Raw genomic sequence first — 10,444 nt, 5'->3', positions numbered from 1 at the left:
GACAGGGAGGCCTGGAGTGCTGTGATTCATGGGGTCTCAAAGTGTCGGACATGACTGAGTGACTGAACTGAACTAAATGATGATAATCAATACTACTAATAAAAAAACACAGCCTTGCATATGTTTTTAATGAATCCATGATTGCTTCTAGTCAGCGCTTACAAAACATTGATTTCATCACCTGTTTTGAAATTTTTTCTGACGGTTATATAAATTTCGTATTTCACAGTTTCAGGAATACACTTTTCCAGTTTAGCCTTATTTCTAAACTCTCCTTGTCTCTTGAGTGTGATTCATCTGGGTCCATAAGATTACACCTTCTTCTTAGGGCTCTATGCTTTCTTTGAATTTCACATTTTAATTCCCTCCTCCCTCTACTGAATTGAGAAGAAAATGGAAATAAAGAAATTATATCTTTTCTGCTATTTATATACATTAATTCAATCTCTGCAAGCAAATGGGAGCATTTTTAAATGGTGTTTTAATTAGATCCTGCATAAATATGATTACTTAGTCAAGTGATGGTTTTTAAACCCAGTGCTTAGCACTTTTATGCTTGTCTAACTCAAATTTTGAATTGTATATCTCTCTAGAGTTAATTCTGTATCTTTGCTCCACTCTTTAATTTCTCATAAAATGCCCACTAATGCAAAATAGTGTAGTAAATTGTCAGTATAAAGTTCAGTTAATATTTAATAATCATAAGAAAGTTTGAGGAAAGAAACATAAGCAGATAACATATTGGAATTTCTACTACATTGGCAGATGTGCTTATTCACAGTATTGTATTCAACAAGAAATATTTATTATGCAGCCACAGAGACTTATATGGAAAGGTAAGAATGTAAAGTATTTCATAATAAACAATGCCCAAAGCAAGTGTCTTTAGTTTGCACATTCCACGGTTAAGTTTTTAATTTATGTGGTTTAGTTTTTAATTTATGTTCCCATCCAAGGAAATTCTGTACAAAGAAAATACCTGTAATCAAATCCTAATTCTGCCATGTACCAGTCATGTGAGCTTTAGTAAATTACTTGCTACCCAGAGCCTCAGTTTTCTCATCTATAATTTGGGAAACATAATGTCTCCCTCAAAAAGTAGATGTGGGGATTAAATCATATAATTTTCAAAGGAACCTGATATAATCCCTGATACCTGCTTCATTATATACATGTTTATATTAGAGTTTAGGCCCTTTTTTTCCTGTGCCATCTTTGAGATGCTTTTGTTCTGTTCCATTAAATTACCAGAGAAAGAATTGTCTGGTTCTAAGAAATTTCAAGGAGAGCATGTGCTTAGGCTTCCAATCTTGTTCCTCCTCAGGCTGCAGGACACCTTTTGAAGTTAATTTCTGTTCTGTTTTAGGAAAAGCAGATACTGCAAGGAAGGATGGAGCACAATCCTTGGATTTCATGTTTCCTGAATTATGAAAATATTCCACGATTATGCTCGCTGTTTTCCCAGTTGGTACCTTGCTTCATTTAAGATGAAAAAAAACTTTTTAAAGAATTAATCCAAGCTAAACAGGAACTCCTTAATAAGTTCCCATTAGGGGGTGGCATGTAGCTCAAAGGACTATTATTAAGCATTTATATAGCACTTTGTATTTACAAAGTAGTTTATAATTACTCTTTTGAGTAGTTTATAATTCACAAAGACTCTCTCAGCTAAATTGACATTGTTATCTCCATCTCATAAACGGGGAAACAAAGGTAGTTAGCTAAAGTCATGTAATTTGCCTAAGGCTTCAAACAGAAACCACCTCAGAGTGGTTTTCCAAAAGCAGACATGGTCTCAACCTCTCTCCCCTAAGGAATGAAAGAGTAAAATAAAATAGCAAGCCCTTACTTATCATAGTCACGTTACACAGTCACTTTTAAAATTTTTTTTCAAGTGACCATCTAATATTTTAATTCTGCTTTTTATCCTAGATACTTGAAGCCTTTGTTTGTTTGGCTTATTTGCCCGCATCAGAAACCTCTTTCATAAGAACCTAAGTGAAATAAGGAAGTTACTTTCCAAAAACAAACCTTTTCATCATGCATCCCAACCCTTACCACTCTGCAATTAGTAGTGTGCTCCCTGTAAGCAGTAGTTTAAGGGGTGCGGTAAGGAAAGAGGTACTTCCTGTGAAAGTCTAGAAGTCCCCAAATTGAGCTATGAGCAGCTCGCCCCCACCCCGCCGGCTTCTCACCTCTCATGTATTTCTTTTCTGCATCAAAAAGTCTAATGGGTAAGGGCATTTTCTTTTAGGTCAACGCAATTATCCATGAAGAGATACTCTCTCCTGTTAATTAACTCTATTCTCTTCTTCAACTCTCCAAACTGCTTCTCCAGTACCCAAAAATGCTCTGTATCTATGTGCTAAGTTGTTTCAGTCATGTCGGGCTCTTTGTGACCCTAAGACTGTAGTCTGTCAGGTTCCTCTGTCCATGGGATTCTCCAGGCAAGAATACTGGAGTGGGTTGCCATTTCCTCCTCCAAGCTGGTCAGAATTCAGCATGCAACCTACTTTCAAGTGGTTTCAAAAATAAGTATATGTATTCCAGAAAATAAAAATGTGTTTACTTAATCTTCACAGCAGTACTTTGTGTGTGTTGTATTATAAATTTACTGATATATTTATATAAGCAACATATGGTCCCATTTAAAAAATCTATATACTTAGATATTACAGTCATACATTTAGTATGTATAATATACAGTTTACCCTTGAACAACACATGGTTGAACACTGTGCAGATTTACTTATATGTGGGTTTTCTTTCAATAAATACTACAGTACTACATGATCTGTGGTTGGTTGAATCTGTGAATTCAAAGTTAGGGATATAAATGATGGATTGTAAAGTTGCAGGCAGATTTTCCACTGTAGCCCCCATATTGTTTGAGGGTAAACTGTGCACATATTACCTATATATATCTAATATATAAATATAATTTATGCACATTTTATATATAATAAATATTTTCTGTATATATATATTTATATTAATTATATAGACATGCATTTATAGATAATATATATGCATGTACTATATAATAAGTATGTAAATATAATATCTAGATATATAATAAGCATTTTTTGGAAGCTACATTGTTTATGTAAACATACTAGTTTTAAATATGAATGGTAAATTTACTATTATCAAAGCCCTTTGAAAGCAAATCTCAGGCATCATAACACTTGAAATACTTCAGTTTTAAGCATGGAATGTATCTTCAAAGATTAAGAGCATTTTTCTAAATAACTGTATTAAGATAATTATACCTGAAAAGCATAACAATAATTTCTAGTATGTTCTAATATCTAGTTCTTACTGAAAATTTCCCAAATATGGCAAGAATTCTCTGTTTCTGTTTGCTTGCTTTGTTTTGGACCAGGGATCAGACTGGGTTCAGCTGCTATAATCTCATCTCAGATTTGACCACCCAACTCTCTCCTCCTCCAAGAAGCATTTCTCTGGATGAGTGTTTTGTGGAATATACCTGGAGAATCATGAATACTGAGCACAGGAACATTTCCAAATAGGACTGATTTAGTACTGGCACAGAATACGAGTTAAATAACCAATTAATGAGTTGGGAGAGTTGAAGGAAGGCCAGCCAAGGAGGCAGGACCAAGGCACTGCTTGTCAGGCAGGAAGAGAAATGTGTACAATAAGATGAGATGGCAGCACCAGCCACACGTTTCCTTCTTTACAATTTCTCTCTCTAGATTTGTACATGTGTTAACAAAAATACCTATCTGTACAGTTTTAGAAATCCAAACAGATATCTACAGGCACACACATACACATGAACATTCAAGCTCACACACATACAGTGGGCAAGTAGAGAGGAGAGAAAGAGAGAGGTGAAAAATAATGGAAAGAAGACAGGAATAGATACTGTCTTTTTAGAGAAAATTTGGAAAATATAAAAAAAGAAAAGATGAAAAAGCAATGAAGAGATGAGTGCTTACTTGTGATTATTATCCTATCTTTCATATAACTTAGCTTTCCTGGTATCTCAGCTGGTAAAGAATCCTCCTGCAATGCAGGAGACCTCGGTTCAATTCCTGGGTCAGAAAGATCCTCTGGAGAAGGCTTAGGCTATTCACTCCAGTATTCTTGGGCTTCCCTGGTGTCTCAGTCAGTAAAGAGCTCATCTGTAATGCAGGAGACCTGAGTTTGATCCCTGGGTTGGGAAGATCCCCTGAGAAGGAAATGGCAATACACTCCAGTATTCCTGCCTGGGAAACCTCATGGACAGAGAAGCCTGGCAGACATATTGTCCGTGGGTTCTCAAAAGAGTTGGAGACAACTGAGCGACTAAACAACAACAACAGCAGTTTAACTTAAGATGAAAGGTTTTTGTAGAGTTTGGAACGTGTGGTGGGAGAGCCAGAAAAAAAAAAAAAAAGAGGAAGAGGATTTTACAGAAATTTAGGGAGATAAATGGCATACCTAAGAATGAGAGCTTTACATTGTATGTTGTTCTTTACTCGAAATACTCTTGCTATTCAAGATCTAGGCCTTGCTTGGACATAATCTGTCATTCTTGCCAAATGTGTGTGGTATTTTGGGGATGTGGACAAATCTCCACAGGAACTTGGCTGAGACCTACAGATATATTTTTACCTCCAAAGGCAAACAACCAGGGCATTAAGTTGCTCTGCCATTTAGCGCTTAACATTGGAACCACAGTGGACTAGTCTAGTGTGGTCCTTCATGAGCTCAAATTAGAGTGCTGTCACTTGCTTTTTAGGCTTTGATTTTTTTTTTCTAAGATTTACAGAGAAAGAAATAATAGAAATTAAAGCTGGATGAACTCTCAGTGATATAACTGCTTTGTTTAATAAATGAGGAATTCTTGATCCAGGGAGAAGCACACAGGATAGAAAGCCTGGAAATTAATTAGCTAAACTTTTCTGGGCTAATCATAAAACCATTCTGAGACTCGGTTTCCTCATCTGAAAATTGATGTTATTAAAACCACAGTAACTTGCAAGTGTCATTTAGATCTCAAATTCCCAGATTCAACAGACTGAATTTGTTATTCCATGAAAGTGGAAAATTTAAGTGGTTTTTGCTGTAATTCTTCATATGGAACAATGGAATTTTAACTACCTTTTTTTTTTCTTTTGCTCAAAATTTAAGGATTTAGGCTACCTTAGAAGAAAATATGCTGAATCAGGGGAAAAAGGGTTCAGTAATCAGCCACCTGCCATGTCTGATTTGATGAGCTGTTGGTACTGAATAATATGAAAAACAGAATATCCCATAGAGTAATTCAATACTGCTGACATCTGCCCTTGTCTTCTCTGTTCTAATAAAAATTGGAGGATGGGGGAAGGGATGATGGATAGCAATAGATATATCGCCTTCAAACAAGAATTGATTCTTTATATGTTTATAAAGAGTAGCCATGGCCTGAAAATATCTGCATGTAATAGAGATATTCCTTTGACAATTGTCTGGACCATTACTATTGAAATCATCAAATTCATAAAAATAAGGAGAGAAGGAGAAAGGAAGAAAACCAGGGCATGCCTTCTTTTATTTAATATGCACAATTTTGAAATGTATGTGACAGTTGGTCTGTTCTTAGAGATAACAAAGTTGAAGCTCCCGGTGGTATTTTTGCTACAACTTGCTTATTTTGCCACAACTAATTAAAAATAAAAATTCAGACCCAAAACTACTCCTGCCTAACTATGTGGATTATTCACTTTTTAGGAGTACCTTATTATTAGTCAGTACAAGTCTTTTCCCAAATTGTTAGTTACTCTGGTCAGCCAGGCCTAGGACCTGGTCCTTTTACATTCCCATCTCTTCAACTCTGCACACAGCTCCTGGTCTCTGTAATGAATCTGATCAAACAAAACCTGTTTCCTGTGAGAGGTCTCTTCTAGTTACCCAGCTCTCAAGGGCTCTCTCCCATTTCTAACCAAGCCCTTGGCATATACATGTCTCTCCACTGATATCTGAGACAACAGAGACTTGTGTTCTAGCGTACAAGGGCATGGGTTAACAATGGGTCTCATTCTTCCATTCCACCATCTTCTCATGCTCCCTAGAAAGTGATTCACATTTTCAAAGAGCAAGAAATGAGCGCCATATCTGCAATCCTTCTTAATTCTGCCTTTAATGAAAACTTGGTTGAAAATTGTAAAGCTTTTCTTTTCCTTCTGTCTTTTGAAGACAAACACCAAATGGAAAAAGACACGGGTCATACATATTCACCTGTTCTAGTCAATGATTTAAATATAAACACTTAACAGACTAAGGAGCAAAAATGAGGGAAAGCATTGATTAGTGAACCTTGTACATCCTGTTCAGAGATCAAAGGGACCAATGAGCAGGGATCAAAGTTGGGGGGAAATACAGAATGTAGCACCCTTGCGAAGTGGCATTTCTCACGATGTGTATGGCTTAATCAGAACCACTCTGTTCAGCAGCTGCAGAGGAAAAGGAAAACAACCCTGAAAATTATTAATTAGGTAAGCTTATGCTCCGTATGCTTTTCATGACATAGAGTCATTTTTACCAGCTTGTGCCAACTTTCAGTGGAGAGGTATTTTTGCAGGAGGGCAACCTGTGTTGCAGGGAGGTTCCTTTTAGAAATGGGCACAAAAGCTCATTGTCACAGCAGCTACACAACCACACCTAGTTTGACTCAGGTCTGCAAAAATCCAATATGATGCATCACGTTTGGAGCTTCTTCACACCACAGAAAATTGTTTCTTAGTACTTCACCTGTGAAAGGTAAAAAAAAAAAAAATTCCTTAAATCTATAGATAGCCAACTTAGAAAGTTACAAAGATTTAAATGTTTGACAACTGCATGGTGCTGTTTAGTTTTCAAAGTACTTTCACACAGAACCTTTCATTTGCTAGTCACAACCTTACTTAGGTAACTTGCCATGAGGCCACACAGTTGGTAATTAGCACTTTCATCCTGGTCTAAGCACAATGATACTTCTACCTGTGCTGCTGCTGCTGCTGCTAAGTCGCTTCAGTCGTGTCCGACTCTGTGCGACCCCATAGACGGCAGCCCACCAGGCTCCCCCATCCCTGGGATTCTTTGGGCAAGAACACTGGAGTGGGTTGCCATTTCCTTCTCCAATGCATGAAAGTGAAAAGTGAAAGTGAAGTTGCCTAGCCGTGTCCGACTCTTAGTGATCCCATGGACTACAGCCCACCAGGCTCCTCTATCCATGGGATTTTAAAATACAATATTTCACACACAAACAAATGGCAATGTTTGTGAATTCAAACAGTAAGAACCTTGGAAAGGAACAGTAATGAATGAAGGAAGTAGAATGCTTGGATCTAAGCAAGGCATTCAAGCAGGATAGTGATAGAAATGCACTGAAAACTGGTTTCTAGGGCCATACATTTTCAGCTCTGTGCTGACCTCTAATATGCTTTGACTTGTTTGATGATGAATTTCTCCGTAGTATGTACTAATTTTCTTAGGGATCTAAGAGAACGGAGACATGTTCTGAGGCCATGGTGTTGCAGTTATGGTCATGGTGGTGGCAATGGTGGTGGTGGCTCTACTGTCCTGTTGTTCCACGGGACAAGTATAGGATTTAGGAATACCCCTGGCCCCTCTGTAGTGGTTCTTACAGAGTGAAGTCATCAGAGATATGGTGGGATGAGATGTGAGTCTCTCTGCTCAAAAAGGTGACAAGCATAAGGATAACACATGGCTCTTTCCCCTTTGTTCTCTGTCCTGGAAGAATGTACGCCAGCTGCCTCAGCTGGAAACTATTAATCCAGGAAGTTAGACTGTCCCTAGAAATTCCCTGTGGATCCATATAGATTGTCTGTGGCTATTTTTTACCCTTTCCTTTTTTAAATTCTTCATTTCAATTGTAGTTGAAAACATTTTTTCGGGATGATTTAGTGTATCCTAATATCATGAAATTAAAAGACGCTTACTCCTTGGAAGGAAAGTTATGACCAACCTTGATAGTATATTAAAAAGCAGAGACATTACTTTGCCAACAAAGGTCCGTCTAGTCAAGGCTATGGTTTTTCCCGTGGTCATGTATGGATGTGAGAGTTGGACTGTGAAGAAAGCTGATCACCGAAGAATTGATGCTTTTGAACTGTGGTGTTGGAGAAGACTCTTGAGAGTCCCTTGTACTGCAAGGAGATCCAACCAGTCCATTCTAAAGGAGATCAATCCTGGGTGTTCATTGGAGGGACTGATGCTAAAGCTGAAACTCCAATACTTTGGCCACCTCATGTGAAGAATTGACTCACTGGAAAAGACTGATGCTGGGAAAGGTTGGGGGCGGGAGGAGAAGGGGACGACAGAGAATGAGATGGCTGGATGGCATCACCGAGTCTGTGGACATGAGTTTGAGTGAACTCCGGGAGTTGGTGATGGACAGGGAGGCCTGGTGTGCTGTGATTCATGGGGTCGCGGAGAGTCGGAGACGACTGAGCGACTGAACTGAACTGAATATCATATCTCTTAATGTCCCTGCTTTCTCTTTAGTGTCAATGACATTGACTTTCAATATATTGTCATTATTTTGGTCAAATTTTTTTCAGTTATTTAAAATAATTTTAATATAAATTTTGAATTTTTCATTAATCAGTTCTTTTTCCTGTGAATGATTTTTCTATATTTATTTTTAAATCTCATTTGTTTTATTGATTTTTTTCTCAATCACCTACAATGTCAGATTATTTATCCCTTCTATATCTTATCAGGAATATGATAAGATACTTTGGACATGTAGGACCAATCCACCTTTTTTTTCTTCTGTTTTCTTCCCAAATCTGTTCCTATCCAGTAATGCACACATTTTATATTACATAAAATTTGAGTTTTATCCAAAAGACTTATAAGCCAGTATTTCTTCCCCCTCTTAAAAAACCTCAGATGAAACTTATTTTTTCATGTTCTGTGATCGCTGAAGAATTGATGCTTTTGAACTGTGGTATTGGAAAAGATTCTTGAGAGTCCCTTGGACTGCAAGGAGATCCAACCAGTCCATTCCAAAGGAGATCGATCCTGGGTGTTCATTGAAAGGACTGATGCTAAAGCTGAAACTCCAATACTTTGGCCACCTCATGTGAAGAGTTGACTCTTTGGAAAAGACCCTGATGCTGGGAGGGATTGGGGACAGGAGGAGAAGGGGACGACAGAGAATGAGATGGCTGGATGGCATCACTGACTCGATGGACATGAGTTTGAGTGAACTCCGGGAGTTGGTGATGGACAGGGAGGCCTGGCGTGCTGTGATTCATGGGGTCGCAAAGAGTTGGACACAACTGAGCGACTGAACTGAACTGAACTGAACTGTGCATTGTTATATGGAGATCTGACATTATAAGTATTGGTATTCTTCTTTTTAGAAATTTACTGTTTATTTGATATTGGGGTATAGTTGATTTACAATATTGTGTGTTGCCTCAGGTGTACAGCAAAGTGATTCAGTTATACAAATATTAAAATATGGAGCACTTGCATGTTATATTTGTGCAGGGGGCATGCTAATCTTTGTATCATTCCAATTCTAGTATCTGTGCTGATGAAGCAAGCACTGGTATTCTTCCAAATTTATTATTTCATATTTGTTTTACTGGATACTTTAAAATATTCCTTAGAAATTCTCCTCAACCTCTTCGGGTGGTATTTTTGATTCCCAGTTGAATCAAATGTACAGTTGTCTCTGTGGCTGTTACTTCTTGGATCCATGCTTCAGAGAACAGCACACTTCAGAACTGGCCTACTGATCCACTGACAGTGTCAGTTGCTCTCCAAACACTTATTTTTCCCAAATATAAGATTTTCTAGAATTTAGGAGTGATTCCTCCTTATTAATCTAATCATTTATTCATTCAACAAATATTTGTTGAGGGACTTTGGTATGTAGGTTCTGTAGGAAAGAGCTCTTCTCTTAAGTATTAGATATAGTCTTTATGGATGTGCTCTCTATGCTATTGACTTTCAGGTGGGGCCATTTCTTTGTTCTCTCTTCCCCTTCTGTGCATACTTAAAGAGGTGCTATAGGAAAACAGAGTTTCTATTTTTCTTCCAATTTTATACCACATTCTTTTATTGACTGTTCTTTTTAGTGGATCTGAGTCTTGACTGTGTAATAAGAGTCTTGCTTTCCTAGCTTTCCTTCTGAATTATTATTACCTCCATCTACTTAGGAAGTCATCCTCTCTGATAAACCAAAATGTCAAGAGGTCCACCCCACCTCTTCCAGCAATGTGGCCACATAGTTGGTATTTGCCACAGAAGGAAGACAAATGTAACACATTCCCTTAAACTGTTTGGAAATAGGCCCCTTGGTTTCTATATTTTTTTCTTTTTCTTGGTTAGTGTTGAATCTCAAATAGAATTAGCAAGCTTTGTAACTCCCCTTGATAGCTTTTCCTTAGATGACCCTCTAAGTGAACAATTCTCACCTATTTGGTTCAGGCTTTGA

At 37.6% G+C, this 10,444-nt stretch overlaps 1 non-coding gene across 1 annotated transcript; it reads right to left on the bottom strand.

The window, feature by feature from the left end:
* Positions 1-9,447: 9,447 nt before the first annotated feature.
* On the bottom strand, positions 9,448-9,551 carry LOC129556036 (U6 spliceosomal RNA). The gene has a single exon (XR_016038839.1). It is a non-coding gene; the product is annotated as a U6 spliceosomal RNA (small nuclear RNA).
* Positions 9,552-10,444: the final 893 nt, after the last annotated feature.

The sequence above is a fragment of the Moschus berezovskii genome, chromosome 12 (genome assembly GCF_049115385.1).
Source record: "Moschus berezovskii isolate FMDL1 chromosome 12, NW_MosBer_1.0, whole genome shotgun sequence".
NCBI classification, from domain to species: Eukaryota; Metazoa; Chordata; class Mammalia; order Artiodactyla; family Moschidae; genus Moschus; species Moschus berezovskii.
Note: the sequence above shows the minus strand (reverse complement) of the source record. Positions and strands in the feature narration are given on the sequence as shown.